This window comes from Salvelinus alpinus, chromosome 2 (assembly GCF_045679555.1).
Source record: "Salvelinus alpinus chromosome 2, SLU_Salpinus.1, whole genome shotgun sequence".
In the NCBI taxonomy this organism is placed as follows: domain Eukaryota; kingdom Metazoa; phylum Chordata; class Actinopteri; order Salmoniformes; family Salmonidae; genus Salvelinus; species Salvelinus alpinus.
Genome location: NC_092087.1, coordinates 89,503,148 through 89,522,302, shown reverse-complemented (window position 1 = coordinate 89,522,302; position 19,155 = coordinate 89,503,148).

Here is a 19,155-nt window from a genome sequence, read left to right as displayed (position 1 = left end):
GCCGTTTACTGGAGATGATACACGGGCAAGTATGCCTGTATTGTTAGGCTGATTTCTACGCCAAAATTGACTCTGCATGAGGCCACCATGGCATTAGCTATTGCTGAACACTGTTCCATGCTGGCATGTGATCACATTGGAGAAGCATGTAGAGCTGCTTTCTCAGACTCCACTGAGTCAAAGTGCACAGAAATGATTAATGGTGTGTTCTAGCACCATACTTTCTAAAAAACTTGGTCGCAGATGTGGGTGACCAGCGTTTCAGCCTCCTTCCTCTTCCATGAGTCCACGGATGTAAGTGTTTCTAAGTACCTGGGGGTTGTGATAACCTCTACTTAGTACCGATCCCGGATCCGGGTTTGAAAATAGACAACATACGGTGATCGCCACAAATAGTCATATTAAACATTCCTGAAAATAAAAGTGTCTCACATGCTTCAAAAGCCTAGAATCTTGCTAATCTAACTGCGTTGTCAGATTTAAAAAATGATTTACTGCGAAAGAATAGGATGCGATTATCTGAGCTCAGTGCTCCATAAAAAAATACTTTTCAACCAGCACAAGCGTAACATTATCACAGATTGCGTTGAAAGAAATTGTTTACCTGTGAAAATCTTTCTCTGTTTGCAATCCCAAGGCTCATTGGTACACACTGAATGGTCTTTGTTCGGTTAAATCCATTTTTTATAGCCTAACACGAAACATTTTGTGAACGCTTATGTCGTTGAATTTCATGTCATTAAATTTTCGGCAAAACATCGGATCTAAATCCACACCCTAAACGTAACTTTATCCAGTCATGTTTGGTTTCCTTGCAATCAACTGTTTGTTTGTAACACAACCAAACTTGATGGGTCATTTTGCGGGACGTATTGATCCGAAAAAAACGATTGGAAGACAACGAGTAACGACCTCATTTGCGCACCAATCAGATGACCACTGTCTCTTTGATTGACTGTATTTTAACCCAATGACCACTCATCGTCTTGAAATCTAGCTGGGTAGATAGCCAATGAACAGAGGTAAATGGCACTATCAAATGGTAATTTGTTTGGAGACTAACTCACACGGTTAACCTTTGCGCAATAGCAGTCTTTTCAATTCGCATTTCAACGAGGAAGGCCTGAAAGTGATTACGCACAGCGGTATTTCGGCAACGTGCATCTTCAGCTGTATTTTCATCGAACATCATGGCGAATGAGTCTGGGAAAGCTAAATCCAAGACTAGATATAGCAATGTAGAGACAATTTTAGAGGAAATTGATCGTGATACCGATACAGAAATGTTATCTGAGGAAGATTCTGTTGGTGCGGATTCATTTGATTCTGAAACTGAGGCATATTTCTTGGAAGGAGAGGATATCGTTTTGGATTGGTAAGTTCTTGTCATGCTAATGCCGTTGTTTGTAATATAAAATGTTATTTGTGATTGTTTTTACGTTTTAAATGAAATGTGTAACGTACACGTGGGCTATTCATTGTGAGTGAGGATACGTTTGTATAGCATGTAGCATGTGTACTCTACTTTGGCCATATATTATGATACAGGGCTCATATGTGAAACTATTCTAACTGAAAATTTTGATTCACAGTGGCACTGATTCCGACTGGGAGCCCCCAGCACCGCCCCCAGCGCCAACTTGTTCATCCAGCCGGACCCCTGCTGTCTCTGGGCCATCTACCGGTGTGAAGGCACCGACAAAGAAGCGGAAGCGGGGAAGTGTGCCACCTGCTAGAGAAGGGACAGAAGGGCGTTGGCACACTGTCCTGGAAGATGATGTGGAGCCACCCCAGCCAACTTTCCGACCGAAAAGGGAGCCTGGACCTCAGGTGAACTCGAGCACAACATACAGCCCACTTGAGCTTTTCCAGTTGTTTTTCACCCATTCTGTTGTAGGTTCACTCGTGTCTAACATGAATAAGTTTGGGAAGAAGAGGCAGGCAGGCAAAAAGGTAGCATGGAAGCCCGTATCCATGCCAGACTTTTACTGCTACCTTTCACTGGTCATCTACATGGGGCTGGTGAAGCTGAAAAGCCTGACTGACTACTGGAAAACGTCATCACTCTACCAACTGCCTTTCCCCATGACTTATGTCCTGCAAAAGGTTTCTGGTTGTTTCACAGGCGCTTCACATCAGTGACCCAAAGGTTGATGAAGAGAATGACAAGAAGAAAGGCACAGCAACGTTTGATAGACTGTGCAAAATCAAACCTCTCTACCACAGCATTGTTGAGGCCTGCAAGACCTACTTGCAGCCTGCCCAGAACCTGTCAATCGATGAGGATGGTAGCCTCAAAGGCCAGAATTGGCCTCAAACAATACATGTGTAACAAACCAACTAAGTAGGGTTACAAGCTGTTTGTTTTGGCTGATTCTGTGTGTGCATACACGTGCAATTTCTTTGTCTATGAGGGGAAGAACACTTGTGCGACTGGTAAGGGACTTAGCTATGACTCTGTGATGGCGTTATTGGATTTCCAACTGCTGGGGAAGGGCTACAAACTCTTTGTGGATAACTTCTACACAAGCCCTACCCTGTTCACAGACCTTAGGAAGCGGGAAGTGTGGGCTTGTGGCACCATTCGCACCAACAGGGTGGGCTTTCCGAAGACGAACGACATGCCTAAGCGGGCTGAGCGGGAGGCCATGCGATGGATCCGTGAAGATGGCCTGCTTTTTGTAAAGTGGATGGATACCAGGGAAGTCGTGATGTGTTCAACTATGCACAAGTCCTTCAATGGGGATCATGTTGCCCGGCGTGCCAAGGATGGTACTGGGAATTGGACCACCAAAAATGTCCCCATTCCAACTGCAGTGAAGGACTACAACAAGAGCATGGGAGGTGTGGACCTATCAGATGCGCTGATATGCAGAACATTGTAATAGCCTAAGACAATGAAATGGTACAAGACCTTCTTCTATCATTTCGTCGACATTGCATTCATCCTACACAAGGAAATGGCTAAGCGCTGTGGAAAGCCCTTCCTCACACAGAAAGCCTTCAGAGAGCAGCTCATCAAGGAGCTTGCTGGCTACAGCACCACTGCACCAAGCCCTGTCCCTTCTGCTCCTGCCACAAGTGTTCATCTGCCCAGATATATTTGTGCAGACATTGATGTGCCTAAGGGGCCAAAAGGGCACAGCATGGAGGCGTTGCTGTGTTGTTTGCAAGATGAAGTCGCCCATCACATGCACCACATGCTCGGTGACCCTCTGCTTTACATCAGAAAGAGACTGCTATAGTATCTGGCATCGACAGCAGAATATTGTGTAGAGCTTTGGCAAAGTGGGTGGGGTTATATCCTTCCTGTTTGGCCCTGTCCGGGGGTCTCATCGGATGGGGCCACTGTGTCTCATGACCCCCTCCTGTCTCTGCCTCCAGTATTTATGCTGCAGTAGTTTGTGTCGGGGGGCTAGGGTCAGTTTGTTATATCTGGAGTACTGTTCCTGTCTTATCCTGTGTGAATTTAAGTATGCTCTCTCTTTCTCTCCTTCTTTCTCTGAGGACCTGAGCCCCAGGACCATGCGTCAGGACCCCCTGGCATGATGACTCCTTGCTGTCCCCAGTCCACCCGACCTTGCTGCTGTTCCAGTTTCAACTGTTCTGCCTGCGGCTATGGAACCCTACCTAAACTGTTCATTTTTACTCGAGGTGCTGTCCTGTTGCACCCTCTACAACCACTGCGATATCTACCCGGCACAGCCAGAAGAGGACTGGCCACCCCTCATAGCCTGGTTCCTCTCTAGGTTTCTTCCTAGGTTTTGCCTTTCTAGTTTTTCCTAGCCACCGTGCTTCTACACCTGCATTGCTTGCTGTTTGGGGTTTTAGGCCGAGTTTCTGTATAGCACATTGAGATATTAGCTGATGTAGGAAGGGCTATGTAAATACATTTGATTTGATAGAGGACTGAGGGTCTTCCAAATATTGAAAGTGTGTAAATAGTCACCCATGTTATTTTGTAAATGTATATTTTATTTATTTTTTTCATTAAAAAAAATCCAACATTCCAACCATATTGTTAGAATACCATTTTGGTATTTTGTATATAGTTATTTGTTTCAAAATGTATACCTTTACCAATTTGGCCACTTGGGTACATTTGGGCTACTTGTGTGGGACACCTGGGTGACTTCATGATAAATGTCATGTAGCACACTCATTTTGGAAGTTATCATTCTGAAACTTTGTACAAGTACTGTTGCCTTATGTTTTCCACTGAAATGGTCCCCATATTCATATCTAAATGTTTGTTTTATCTTGTTCATTTTAAATATGATGATACAACAATTAAAATGAAAAAACGTATGGTTTTTTTCATTGTATTATCAAAACCAGATCTATAGTGTTATATTCTCCTACATTCAATTCACATTTACACAAACTTCAGTGTTTTCTTTCAAATGGTACCAAGAATATGCATATCCTTGCTCCTGGGCCTGAGCTAGAGACAGTTAGATTTGGGTATGTCTTCAGGCGGAAATTGAAAGGGGGGGGTATTCCCAAGAGGATAAGGTACCTCTCCCTCACTAAGGAGTTGAGAGCGAGACTGCCAGACAACATCGAAGCATTGCAGTACATGTCAGTTTTTAATGTGGAGGAAACTCTAAAGCACAATAAGATCCCTGGAGAAATAGAAAAAATTGCCAAGCTCCTTGGCTACTCTGCGAAGGTTCAACTGAGATAGGAACAATATCACACCTGAACTTGGTTAAAATAATTGTTTAATTCAAAAGTTAATAAATGGCAAATGCATTTTTCGTATATACGGGTTCACTGCACCACCCCGCAGGGTTCCTGACAAAGATATTATAATATACTCGTGACAGAGATAGTTCCCGCTTCCGAGCCGGCCACTCACCCAGCCTATCGTTGGTGTTGGCGCTTAAGCTAGTCCTAGCCCCTTAGCGCATGTGATGTCCCGATGCTGTTGCTGTGTAGATTACGCTCCCTCACCCCAAAGACTGAGGTCAGACAGCTCTGCAATATTGTCTGAGCTATTTGCACCTGTATACAAAGCCCACTGTTCTCGCTCAAGGCTAACCACAGCTTCCCAGCACACTTATCTGGGGCTAACTGTTACTTCCAGCACACACACACAGACACCCAGGCTCCCAGGCCAACAGTTGCTAATATTCAATCACATGTGTTATAGTATTGGGTTATAGTGCATAATTCAGAACCTCACAGATGATCTTCGTGTATCTTATGCCCTTGTACATTGTTGCATACATACACATATTTCAGGCTGTGGCCTCATGGTTAGGCTATGAGAACTTGTTACTCCTGAGAACAAAGACAAATTGTCAGGCCTACATAAGTCAGTAGCTTAAACTTTAATTAATGTAAAATCCTTCTAGTTTATAGTTATTTTAGCACGCTTAGCCTAGCAAAACCCCACACTACTCCCCTGCAGAGATAGACAAGATTGTCCAGCAATGGCGTGCCATCCATCTTAGTAAATGGAATGAGACAAAAAACACACTGGGCTTCTGGATTGAGATTTGAAAGTTCAGGGATGCAGCTGATATCAACCCGTTTCAAGAATTTGCCATGGCTGCTGTCTGTGTTGTCCTTGCCACACTCGAATGCTGAAGTCGAGAGAGTATTCATCCAGATGAGTGTGGTAAAAAGCAAACGTAGAAATTGGATGTCCTTGCAGACCCTTAACTCCATCCTGTACATTCGATATGGACTGGAGCTGTCTGGTGAGGCTAGCTATGAGCACCAGCTGCCTTATAATGGATTGCAGCTTTTTTGGCACATCAGCTGCTCACTCATTTAAGTCAGCTCCCTCAGTTGCTGAACCTGACATAGAGAGCCTTGACCAAAATGACGATGACCCACTCTTTCTGTGCGCCAGCACAGCCTGTGTGTGTGGGGGGGGGGGGGGGGGGGTCGGAGAAAAAAAACCTATCCTGAATTAGGGCCAGACTAGTTAGCATAATTTTCTCACATTGACAGTTTTTTCTATTGTCTCTTTTTAGTCCATTTGGATTGTTAATGTAGATTGTATGTAAAAAAAAATTATAATAAATAATATGGTTAAAAAATTTCATGTTTTACTGTAGGCTCCTAAGTAGACCATAAGGTTAAAAACAAAAACAAATTAAGAAAACTAAACAACAAAATAAAAAACAAAGTAACTCCGCCAGAGTGTCTCTTTTGGGTCACTTTTGCCGGTCCCAAGCCTGGATAAAGGAGGAGGGTTGGAATTGTGACATAAAAAACAAAAACAAGAATCGACAGAAGAAAGTTAATTTGTAGTTCTAAACATATTTAGGGTGTTTTTTATTCACTTTTTGTCTCTCCCACGACGTTATTCCTCTCCTACAGCATCCATCACAATTACATGCACTTGGTCAATTTTGCAAATTAGGTGATGATGTCACTTAACAACTTCTAGCGACTTTTAGGACAGCCATTAGCTACTTTTCTTACTGAGGAGTTGGCAACACTGCTGGGGCCCACAGCAGCACCCGCTGCTCGTTGAGAAGAGTGAGAACGATACGTGCTTTCACGTCAGTCTCCAACAACACCAGAAAAAGTTGCAAGATTTGTCGCTAGTCACTTTTTTGAAAATGTGTTCCTAGAGGGGTCTGAATACTCACTAAATATAGCAACAAAGTCGCTAAGTTGGCAACACTGCGGACCAGTCCTCGCGCAGCAGTCCCTCCCAGCTGCAGTCAGGGCAGGAGATAATCACCCCTCTGCGTCTAGACTGCAAATGAATCGCAAGCCACCGCTGGCTGATCCTGCCCTGGCTTACATTTGAATAAAAAAACATTTAACCTGAAATAGGGCCAGACTAGTTACCATAATTTTCTCACATTGACAGTTTTTTCTATTGTCTCTTTTTGGTCGATTTGGATTGTTAATGTAGATTGTGTACAAAAAAAAATGTTATGGTTAAAAATGTTCATGTTTTACTGTGACTTAATGTAGGCTCCTAAGTAGACCATAAGGTTAAAAACCAAACCAAATTAAGAAAACTAAACTAAACAACAAAAAATAAAATAAAAATCTAAGTAACTCCGCCAGAGTGTCTCTTTTGGGTCACTTTTGCTGGTCACAAAAAAAAACAAGAATCGACAGAAGAAAGTTTATTTGTAGTTCTAAACATATTTAGGGTGTTTTGTCTCTCCCACGACATTATTCCTCTCTTTTACAGCGTCCATCACAATTACATGCACATGGCCAATTATGCAAATTAGGTGATGACGTCACTTAGCAACTTCTAGCGACTTTTAGGACAGCCAATAGCTACTTTCCTTACTGAGGAGTTGGCAACACTGCTCTGAACTTTAGATCTGTTACTGGTTGATGGTTTTTAGCCGGAGTTTGATCGGTAAGACACCTGCGTTTTACTCTGAATTGAGAGCTGTTAGTAGACAGTACTTAGCGTCAGGCAGGTCGATGCAACACGTGTTTTACTCTAAACAGAGTAAACTTGTGCATATTTGTATTGATGCAATTTAAATGAACTTTCTTGACTTTCTTGATGCAGGCTGTACGCATGAAGTACAGGGATTGTGTTAGGATTTGTGTTTATTGCACTATAACCCAATGCTATATCACATGTGATATAATATTAGCAACTGTTAGCCTGGGTGTGTGTGTGTGTGCTGGAAGTAACAGTTAGCCCCAGATAAGTGTGCTGGGAAGCTGTGGTTAGCCTTGAGCGAGAACAGTGTGCTTTGTATACAGGTGCAAATAGCTCAGACAATGTTGCAGAGCTGTCTGACCTCAGCCTCTGGGGTGAGGGAGCGTAATCTACACAGCAACAGCGCCGGGACACCAAAGAGCGCCAAGAGGCTGGGACTAGCCTGAGTGCCGGCGATAGGCTGAGCAGAGTTTAAACCACGCTCAGCCTCTACTATGATAGGCCAACAGACGGGTTGGAAATACATCTATCACCGTATAAGAACAGCTGTTTACTTACATCCTGCCAGTTCTCTGTTCTATCCTGCGAGGTGATACAGAGAACCCATATATACGAAAATTGCATTTACCATTTATCGCTTGAGTTTAATAAAAATAATTAAAGTATATTCGGTGACTCTGAATCACATTTTGTCCTGATACCAGATTTGAATTGACGCAAATCCCTTACAATTGTCAGAAGTACATTTGTTATGAGGGGCAACTGATCTTCAAATCCTTTTTGGATTGTGGTGAGTGAAAAGTTTCACATTTCACACAATATCCTATGGAACAACATACTTATACTGACACACTTTAAATAGACGTACTTTATATTTACTGTCAAACTGATTGTTGATTTCCTTGCTGATAATGAATACAAAGCAAACTTGTGGCTCCCCAAATCACAGATCAGTCAAAGATTGGTTTATGTTTTAGGGAGTAGTCAAATTATGCTCATCTGTAGCTGCGCTCATTGTCTTTGCCGGTCATTAATGGTTTTAAAGAATAAGTGATACTAACATTTGTATGCCACTACTTTATTTATTTTTTATTTCACCTTTATTTAACCAGGTAGGCAAATTGAGAACACGTTCTCATTTACAATTGCGACCTGGCCAAGATAAAGCAAAGCAGTTCGACACATACAACAACACATAGTTACACATGGAGTAAAACAAACATACAGTCAATAATACAGTGAAAAATAAGTCTATATACAATGTGAGCAAGTGAGGTGAGATAAGGGAGGTGAAGGCAAACAAAATATATATGTAAATAAATAAAAATATAAAAAGGCCATGGTGGCAAAGTAAATACAATATAGCAAGTAAAAAATAAAAAATAAACACTGGAATGGTTGGTTTGCAGTGGAAGAAAGTGTAAAGTAGAGATAGAAATGATGGGGTGCAAAGGAGCAAAATAAATAAAATACAGTAGGTAAAGAGGTAGTTGTTTGGGCTAAATTATAGATGGGCTATGTACAGGTGCAGTAATCTATGAGCTGCTCTGACAGCTGGTGCTTAAAGCTAGTGAGGGAGATAAGTGTTTCCAGTTTCAGAGATTTTTGTAGTTCGTTCCAGTCATTGGCAGCAGAGACCTGGAAGGAGAGGCGGCCAAAGGAAGAATTGGTTTTGGGGTGACCAGAGAGATATACCTGCTGGAGCGCGTGCTACAGGTAGGTGCTGCTATGGTGACCAGCGAGCTGAGATAAGGGGGGACTTTACCTAGCAGGGTCTTGTAGATGACCTGGAGCCAGTGGGTTTGGCGACGAGTATGAAGCGAGGGCCAGCCAACGAGAGTGTACAGGTCGCAGTGGTGGGTAGTATATGGGGCTTTGGTGACAAAACGGATGGCACTGTGATAGACTGCATCAATCTCAGTGTTGATAGCTATCTGTGGTGTATTGCTATAATACTCAGACTGCTGTTATAATAATTCAGTACGTGGCAGTAGTCGACAGGCTGTACACTGCATATAATTGGAATTGACGTGGTAAGGAGCACTGAGTCAGTTTTGGGATTACGATGTTCACGTAAAGATTACCTCTTGATATCTGTCTTCTGTTCAGTTTTTTCTCCCAAAAAAACAAACAACATATTTAATCAATAAGGTTGTGCAATCTTATTTTGTCTTCACAGTTGCCAATAAACTTGACATTCCAACCTTAGACTTAAAAGTCTATGATGAATTGAAGACTGAAGTTGATGAGGTGTTTGAGTATCTTCAAAAGAAACAGGACCTTGGTGGAGATTTGTTCACCCCAAGACCTGATGGTGAGTTGCTTATTAGCGTAGAGCTTCACATTCATCCATACAGTCCTGGCTAGCCTAACACATGTTATAATAAATGATATTTATTACACTAGCCTAACATGTGAGACGAGCAGATATATCTGCTGATTTCTTTTCTCATTTTGATATTTTAAAACGATCTTTGTTTCTGTGCTCACCTCTCCCACCCCTTTTAGAACAGTAGTGGGCCTAATCAATTCAAAATTTTACATTTTTGCAATCCGCTTGTCATTAACAACGTTCGTATATCACTAGCTACTGAAGGCGTACAAAATTCAAAGTTTATTTGACCACTGACAATCCTGTAAAACCTTAGCTAACATCTATATCAACTCAAAGTTGGAATTCTATACTATTTAATTGTCTTTTCTTTCGATTTTTGATGGCATGTGTTTGAAGAGGATAGTTGAATGCATTGTATGATATGTGACAACCTGATGGTCATTGGGGCAAACGTGTCTTTCTATATAAACTGGATTTAACTGCATATGAAATAATAATCACCCTACCCATAGCCCCCAAACCCCCCACTGCTGTCCTCCTCCTAGCAGACCTATCAAGCAAACGTAAGTTCCTTTATATGTATCTAATACGGTTATGCTGTCACTTGTCACTGCACTCATCAGTCATGATAATAGTTTTTTTCTTGCCAATAAGATGGAAAATCTTAGGTTCCGGTTCACGCCCTCACAGGAGTTGGACCTCAGGGCCACACCCCAGGCAGTTAAAGTGGCCGCTGACGGCCCCCCCTGCTTCTGGTGCTCCGGGCCCTCCTGTGAGGACTAAGAAGTGGGAGGAAGTGGAGGCAGAGGCTCGAGCCCGTGTCGTCTCCGAGGGAGGTGACCCCGGTGCAGAGATGGTCATCCTGAACCGGTGCATGGTTCAGTTCGGCAAGTACCGAGGTCAGACCTTCAAGTGGATGATGGAGAACGACGTGGGCTACATGGTGTACCTGGTAACGGTGCATCAGAAGTAGAGGGAGCGAGAGGGCAGCGTTTCCCAGCATCCCCTGATGGGCCAAAAAGGACGCCTTGACTCGCTACTCGTGCGCCTATCCGGCCTTCGCTGAGATGGTCAGATTCAACCGGGCTCAGGAGGAAGCTAAAGTCCTGTCCTCGCAGCCAGGTGAGTTTGTTTAATTCTCCTCATTGTATGTAAGATGTAACTCTTTTGCTCTGACAGTTAATTGGTTCCCGTTCTGATTTCAGGCCAGGAGGGCAAGGCCCTTGTTGGCATCGGGAAGTACAAGTGGAACACGCTGCAGGACCTGTATAAGGCTACGGGTGCAGACAGGATAAAGTAATGGGCGTACGTCTTTTGTGTTTTCTATGTTCATCTCAGTGTGTTTTATGCAACATTTTACATCTGAAACATTCCTTCTGCTGTGTCTCACACAGATATGTCAGGAGCTTGAGGACGCAGACACCCCATTATCCTGGGAGTGCGATGGCCGCCTTGATTGACTACATTCAGCGCAGAGACCAGGAGGGGGTAGCTGCTGTGGCCAGGCCCGCCGCAGCCAGCACCACCCCCGCCAGTAACACCCGGCCCAAGAGTGCGGCTACGTAAGTGTTACATATCATCTTAAAGGAAAATATAATTCTACTTGTTCCACACAGTTGGAAATGATGACATATTTGCTATGTTTTGTTTTCAAATGCCTCTTGGTCCTGCGATCTCTGTGTTCCTTTTAAAGCGCTCTCTTGCCCCAGGTGAAATGCAAGCGAAGATGAAGAAAGGAGAGAAAAGTGAGAGTAAAGAGAAAAGAGAAATTGGAGGGATGAAGAGAGAGAAAAGAGGAAAGAGAAGAGGAGAAAAAGGAGAGAAAATATAGAAAATAGAGGAAAGAGAAAGACAGAAACCAGAGGAGAAAAGACAGAAAGAAAAGAGGGATGGAGAGAAAAGAAAGGAGAAAGAAAAGAGGATAGGGAGAGAGAAATGGAGAGGGAAGAGAGAAGTTGTAAGAATGCAAAAGCGAATTGTAAACACATTTTACAATGCAATCTCTGGCGTCATCTCCCTGTCATCTCCCTATCATGCACGTGTTAAAGGCACTGTTCAGGTACTGTACCTTTCTGCGTTGTGTTCTGGTGAGGTGTAGGTGATAGACACGTCTCTGGACACAATTCTGACGGTTGTCTCTCTTTTAGTGACTGCATGGAATGGATACAAATACAAAACAAAGGTTGATGCTGCTGTCTGGACTCCCATACACAAGTATATCAAATCAAATGTATTTATATAGCCCTTAGTACATCAGCTGATATATCAAAGTGCTGTACAGAAACCCAGCCTAAAACCCCAAACAGCAAGCAATGCAGGTGTAGAAGCACGTGTATTAGCCTCTCTTCATCACGCTCTGAGCTAACTCACTTCAACAACAAAAAAATGCATTGTACAAAATGTACATGTTCATATTTTCAAAAGACTCACATTTCATTTTATAAATGTTGTACAGAAATAATTTGCTAGTAAATGCTAAATACTTCTTAAGAGTGCACTATTGTACCATTATACCGGAGGTATACTAATGAGGCAACAACGCCATTTTTGACATGCCCAGACAAGTAACAAAATGAACAGCTAAGTTAACTAATTAGCACATTAAACATGAAATATCAAATCGTCACATTTCACAACATACCTGCATGGAATGGATACAAAACCAAAGCAAAGGTTGATGCTGCCGTCTGGTCTGCCATACACAAGTATATTTGCCTGATAAAAGACAAAAGAGAACAGAATTCCTGTCAGAAAACTCCCGCTGTCTGCACCTGAGACCCTCTCCCGCAAAGGTAACGGTGGCCGGGCAAGCCTTGCAAAGTTGCTATCAAAGTTGCACTCGAACATTATCCCCATTAACACTAATATATATATTCATAAAAACAGTAGCGCAACACTAAATCAATTACGATATAATTTTCGATAGTCTTTTTTGTACATTTGTGGACATTTGCGAACATGTGCATTCATAAGACCGGAGCGTACATAACACATACCTCTCCTCTTCACGCTCTGAGCAAACCGAGGAGTAAAAGCATGGCTACCGTTGATGACCTCACAGCATTAACACAATTTAGAAAATAAATACAAAACAATAGTTCACTCTTGAAAGTAGTGTAACACATCTCAAAATAACCTTAAAACAATGAATTATAATAAATATGAGGGATTTTCGGTGAAATACATAAAGTATATGTTATACCTATAATACATACGTAGCATTTGCTTCGGCACAGGTGTTGTTTTTTCTGGAGTTAAAATTATTTTCCTCTCGTAGTGAAATTAAATAATTTTAGAGTAATTATTACCATTTGCCGCTAGAGTGGGAGCAAAAATACAGATCAAATTATATTGGAGTAAAACAGCATGACCATGCCCACTAATGTTGGTTAATTTTAGATTTTACATTTACATTTACATTTAAGTCATTTAGCAGACGCTCTTATCCAGAGCGACTTACAAATTGGATTTTGCCGCCATTGTCCATTTGCAAGTGTCTCGTGAATGGAAAGAGTGGACAGATCGAGAGCGTGGATCTGCCGAACATCAGACGTCATTCACAGAACCACAGAATTTCTTAATTTCTATACTTAATTAGAATTCCAGGTAAATTCACTGTTATTGGTTAACTTTGTGTGCAAATTAAAACTGTTGAGCAACATTGCAGCTAGCTAGCATTGTAGTGTAGGCTTACTGTTACTGTATGATTTGCATTGTCAGATGCTAATGTGAGCATCTAGCTAGAGCTAATTAGCTAGCTGGCTACATTAACATTAAGTTATACCACTTTTAGTGGTTTATGGACAGTATATAAACTAAGTAACTCCGCCAGAGTGTCTCTTTTGGGTCACTTTTGCCGGTCCCAAGCCCGGATAAAGGAGGGTTGGAATTGTGACATAAAGAAAAACAAGAATCGACAGAAGTTCATTTGTAGTTCTAAACATATTTAGGGTGTTTTTACTCACTTTTTGTCCCTCCCACAACGTTATTCCTTTCTTTTACAGTGTCCATCACAATTACATGCACATGGCCAATTATGCAAATTAGGTGATGATGTGACTTAACTTCTAGCGACATTTAGGACAGCCAATAGCGACTTTCCTTACTGAGGAGTTGGCAACACTGCTGGGGTGGTTTGGGACAGGGGTAGGGCCGATGGGTAGGGCCGTCTCCAAAAGTCTCCAATAACACCAGAAAAAGTCGCTAGATTTGTCACTAGTAATTTTTTTGAAAATGTGTTGCTAAAGGGGTCTGAATATTCGATAAGTTGGCAACACTGCAGCCCAGTCCTCGCGCAGCAGTCCCTCCCAGCAGAGCAGGAGATAATCACCCATCTGTATCTAGACTGCCAATGAACCGCGCATGTGGGAAGCCCCGCTGGCTGATCCTGCCCTGGCTTACATTATACTTTATTTATTTTTTCCTGAAATAGGGCCAGACTAGTTACCATAATTTTGTCACATTGCCATTGACAGTTTTTTCTATTGTCTTTTTTTGGTCCATTTAGATTGTTAATGTAGATTGTATGTAAAAAAAAATATATAAAAAAATAAATAAAGGTTATGTTGTAGGCTCCTAAGTGGACCATAAGGTTAAAAACCAAACCAAATTAAGAAAAATAAAATACTAAGTAACTCCGCCAGAGTGTCTCTTTTGGGTCACTTTTGCCGGTCCCAAACCCGGATAAAGGAGGAGGGTTGGAATTGTGACATTAAAAAAAACAAGAATCGACAGAAGAAAGTTAATTTGTAGTTCTAAACATATTTAGGGTGTTTTTTACTCACTTTTTGTCCCTCCCACGACGTTATTCCTCTCTCCTACAGCGTCCATCACAATTACATTCGGCGCTCTTCCGGCGCCGAAAAGAGATGGCTGCCTCGCTTCGTGTTCCTTGGAAAATATGCAGTATTTTGTTTTTTTACGTGTTATTTCTTACATCGGTACCCCGGGTAATCTTAGGTTTCATTACATACAGTCGGGAGGAACTACTGAATATACGATTAACGTCAACTCATCATCGTTCCTACCAGGAATATGACTTTCCCGAAACGGATCCAGTGTTTTGCCTTCCACACAATACAATGGATCTGATCCCAGCCGGCGACCCTGTGCGACGCCGAAAAAGGGGAAAACGTGGCGGTCTCGTGGTCAGGCTTCGGAGACGGGCACATCGCGCTCCACTCCCTAGCATACTACTCGCCAATGTCCAGTCTCTTGACAATAAGGTTGATGAAATCCGAGCACGGGTAGCATTCCAGAGAGACATCAGGGATTGCAACGTGCTCTGCTTCACGGAAACATGGCTAACTCAAGGGACGCTAACGGAGTCGGTGCAGCCAGCTGGTTTCTTCATGCATCGCGCCGACAGAAACAAACATCTTTCCGGTAAGAAGAGGGGCGGGGGGGTATGCCTTATGATTAACGAGAAGTGGTGTGATCATCATAACAACACACAAGAACTCAAGTCGTTCTGTTCACCTGATCTAGAACTCCTCACAATCAAATGTCGACCGCATTATCTACCAAGGGAATTCTCGTCAATCATAATCACAGCCGTATACATTCCCCCCCAAGCAGACACATCGATGGCCCTGAACGAACTTTATCTGACTCTTTGTAAACTGGAAACCACACACCCTGAGGCTGCATTCATCGTAGCTGGGGATTTTAACAAGGCTAATCTAAAAACAAAACTCCCTAAATTCTATCAGCATATCGATTGTGCTACCAGGGCTGGAAAAACACTAGACCATTGTTATACTAATTTCCGCGACGCTTATAAGGCCCTCCCCCGCCCCCCTTTCGGAAAAGCTGACCACGACTCCATTTTGTTGATTCCAGCCTACAAACAAAAACAACAAGCTCCCGCGCTCAGGTCTGTTCAACGCTGGTCCGACCAATCTGAATCCACGCTTCAAGACTGCTTCGATCACGCGGATTGGAATATGTTCCGCATCGCGTCCAACAACAATATTGACGAATATGCTGATTCGGTGAGCGAGTTCATTAGGAAGTGCATTGACGATGTCGTACCCACAGCAACGATAAAAACATTCCCAAACCAGAAACCGTGGATTGACGGCAGCATTCGCGTGAAACTGAAAGCGCGAACCACTGCTTTTAACCAGGGCAAGGTGACCGGAAGCATGACCGAATACAAACAGTGTAGCTATTCTCTCCGCAAGGCAATCAAACAGGCTAAGTCTCAGTACAGAGACAAAATCGAGTCGCAATTCAACAGCTCAGACACAAGAGGTATGTGGCAGGGTCTACAGTCAATCACGGATTACAAAAAGAAAACCAGCCCCGTCGCGGACCAGGATGTCTTGCTCCCAGACAGGCTAAACAACTTTTTTGCCCGCTTTGAGGACAATACAGTGCCACTGACACGGCCCCCTACCAAAACCTGCGGGCTCTCCTTCACTGCAGCCGAGGTGAGTAAAACATTTAAACGTGTTAACCCTCGCAAGGCTGCAGGCCCAGACGGCATTCCCAGCCGCGTCCTCAGAGCATGCGCAGACCAGCTGGCTGGTGTGTTTACGGACATATTCAATCAATCCTTATCCCAGTCTGCTGTTCCCACATGCTTCAAGAGGGCCACCATTGTTCCTGTTCCCAAGAAAGCTAAGGTAACTGAGCTAAACGACTACCGCCCCGTAGCACTCACTTCCGTCATCATGAAGTGCTTTGAGAGACTAGTCAAGGACCATATCACCTCCACCCTACCGGACACCCTAGACCCACTCCAATTTGCTTACCGACCCAATAGGTCCACAGACGACGCAATCGCAACCACACTGCACACTGCCCTAACCCATCTGGACAAGAGGAATACCCATGTGAGAATGCTGTTCATCGATTACAGCTCAGCATTTAACACCATAGTACCCTCCAAACTCGTCATCAAGCTCGAGACCCTGGGTCTCGACCCCGCCCTGTGCAACTGGGTCCTGGACTTCCTGACGGGCCGCCCCCAGGTGGTGAGGGTAGGTAACAACATCTCCACCCCGCTGATCCTCAACACTGGGGCCCCACAAGGGTGCGTTCTGAGCCCTCTCCTGTACTCCCTGTTCACCCACGACTGCGTGGCCATGCACGCCTCCAACTCAATCATCAAGTTTGCGGATGACACTACAGTGGTAGGCTTGATCACCAACAACGACGAGACGGCCTACAGGGAGGAGGTGAGGGCCCTCGGAGTGTGGTGTCAGGAAAATAACCTCATACTCAACGTCAACAAAACAAAGGAGATGATTGTGGACTTCAGGAAACAGCAGAGGGAGCACCCCCCTATCCACATCGACGGGTCAGTAGTGGAGAAGGTGGAAAGTTTTAAGTTCCTCGGTGTACACATCACGGACAAACTGAATTGGTCCACCCACACAGACAGCGTTGTGAAGAAGGCGCAGCAGCGCCTCTTCAACCTCAGGAGGCTGAAGAAATTCGGCTTGTCACCAAAAGCACTCACAAACTTCTACAGATGCACAATCGAGAGCATCCTGTCGGGCTGTATCACCGCCTGGTACGGCAACTGCTCCGCCCACAACCGTAAGGCTCTCCAGAGGGTAGTGAGGTCTGCAGAACGCATCACCAGGGGCAAACTACCTGCCCTCCAGGACACCTACACCACCCGATGTCACAGGAAGGCCATAAAGATCATCAAGGACAACAACCACCCAAGCCACTGCCTGTTCACCCCGCTATCATCCAGAAGGCGAGGTCAGTACAGGTGCATCAAAGCAGGGACCGAGAGACTGAAAAACAGCTTCTATCTCAAGGCCATCAGACTGTTAAACAGCCACCACTAACATTTAGCGGCCGCTGCCAACATACTGACTCAACTCCAGCCACTTTAAAAATGGGAATTGATGGAAATTATGTAAAAATGTACCACTAGCCACTTTAAGCAATGCCACTTAATACAATGTTTACATACCCTACATTACCCATCTCATATGTATATATACTGTACTCTATATCATCTACTGCATCTTGCCATCTTTATGCAATACATGTACCACTAGCCACTTTAAACTATGCCACTTTATGTTTACATACCCTACAGTACTCATCTCATACGTATATACCGTACTCTATACCATCTACTGCATCTGCCATGCCGTTCTGTACCACCACTCATTCATATATCTTTATGTACATATTCTTTATCCCTTTACACTTGTGTGTGTGTGTAAGGTAGTAGTGTGGAATTGTTAGGTTAGATTACTGTTGGTTATTACTGCATTGTCGGAACTAGAAGCACAAGCATTTCGCTACACTCGCATTAACATCTGCTAACCATGTGTATGTGACTAATAAAATTTGATTTGATTTGATTTGATGGCCAATTACGCAAATTTCACTTAGCGACTTTTAGGACAGCCAATAGCTACTTTTGTTACTGAGGAAGGAGTTGGCAACATTTCTCTGAACTTGAGCTGTTACTGGTTGATGGTTTTTAGCTGCAGTTTGGTCGGTAAGACACGTGCGTTTTACTCTGAATTGAGAGCTGTTATTAGACAGTATTTAGCGGCAGGCAGGTCCATGCAACACGTGTTTTACTCTCCAAAGCTCAACTCTGGTGGTATAAAAGCCCAGTTAAGTTCTGCACTGTGAGGGTCAGACCTGTTGAATGAGCAATTCTTCATTTATGGGCGCATCTGTAGTTTTAAGGATAAAAATGAATATGAAGATTGAGTGAGCAGGTTAAACTAACTGAATTATACTTTACGAGCATTATTACAATGCAGAAGTGTAACGCTCGTTGTATGGTGAAAGAGAGGAGGACCAAGGCGCAGCGTGGTAAATGTTCATGATGATGAATTTTAATGCTAATCCAACGAACAGAACACTAACGAAATACAAAACAACAAACGCAGTGAACAAACGAACGAAACAGTACCGTGTGGCGAACAAACACAGACACGGCAACAATCACCCACAAACAAACAGTGAAAACAGGCAACCTCAATATGGTTCCCAATCAGAGACAATGACAAACACCTGCCTCAGATTGAGAACCATATTAGGCCAAACAATAAACCCAACATAGAAACACATAACATAGAATGCCCACCCAGCTCACGTCCTGACCAACTAAACATAGACTGAACAAAGGAAATAAGGTCAGGAACGTGACAAGAAGATGGGAGTGGATATCTAGCATGGAGACTGACATTTGTTCAAAGGGAAGCATCAGAGGGACGACAGAAGACCATTTGGCAGTCACTGACGTGTAAGTGATTTTCATTGTGGTTAGTCTCATTCATGACACATGACCAGAGAATAATTGTATGCGAACATCTGTATAAGCAAGTTTTTTCTTAAACTCTTACTCTTTTAGTATTTCTTAGTATTAATTCTGTTTCTGAGTCAAATAAATCCTACTTTTCATCTGGTGACATAACTGCATGCATTTCCCTCCTTAGAGTTTCCG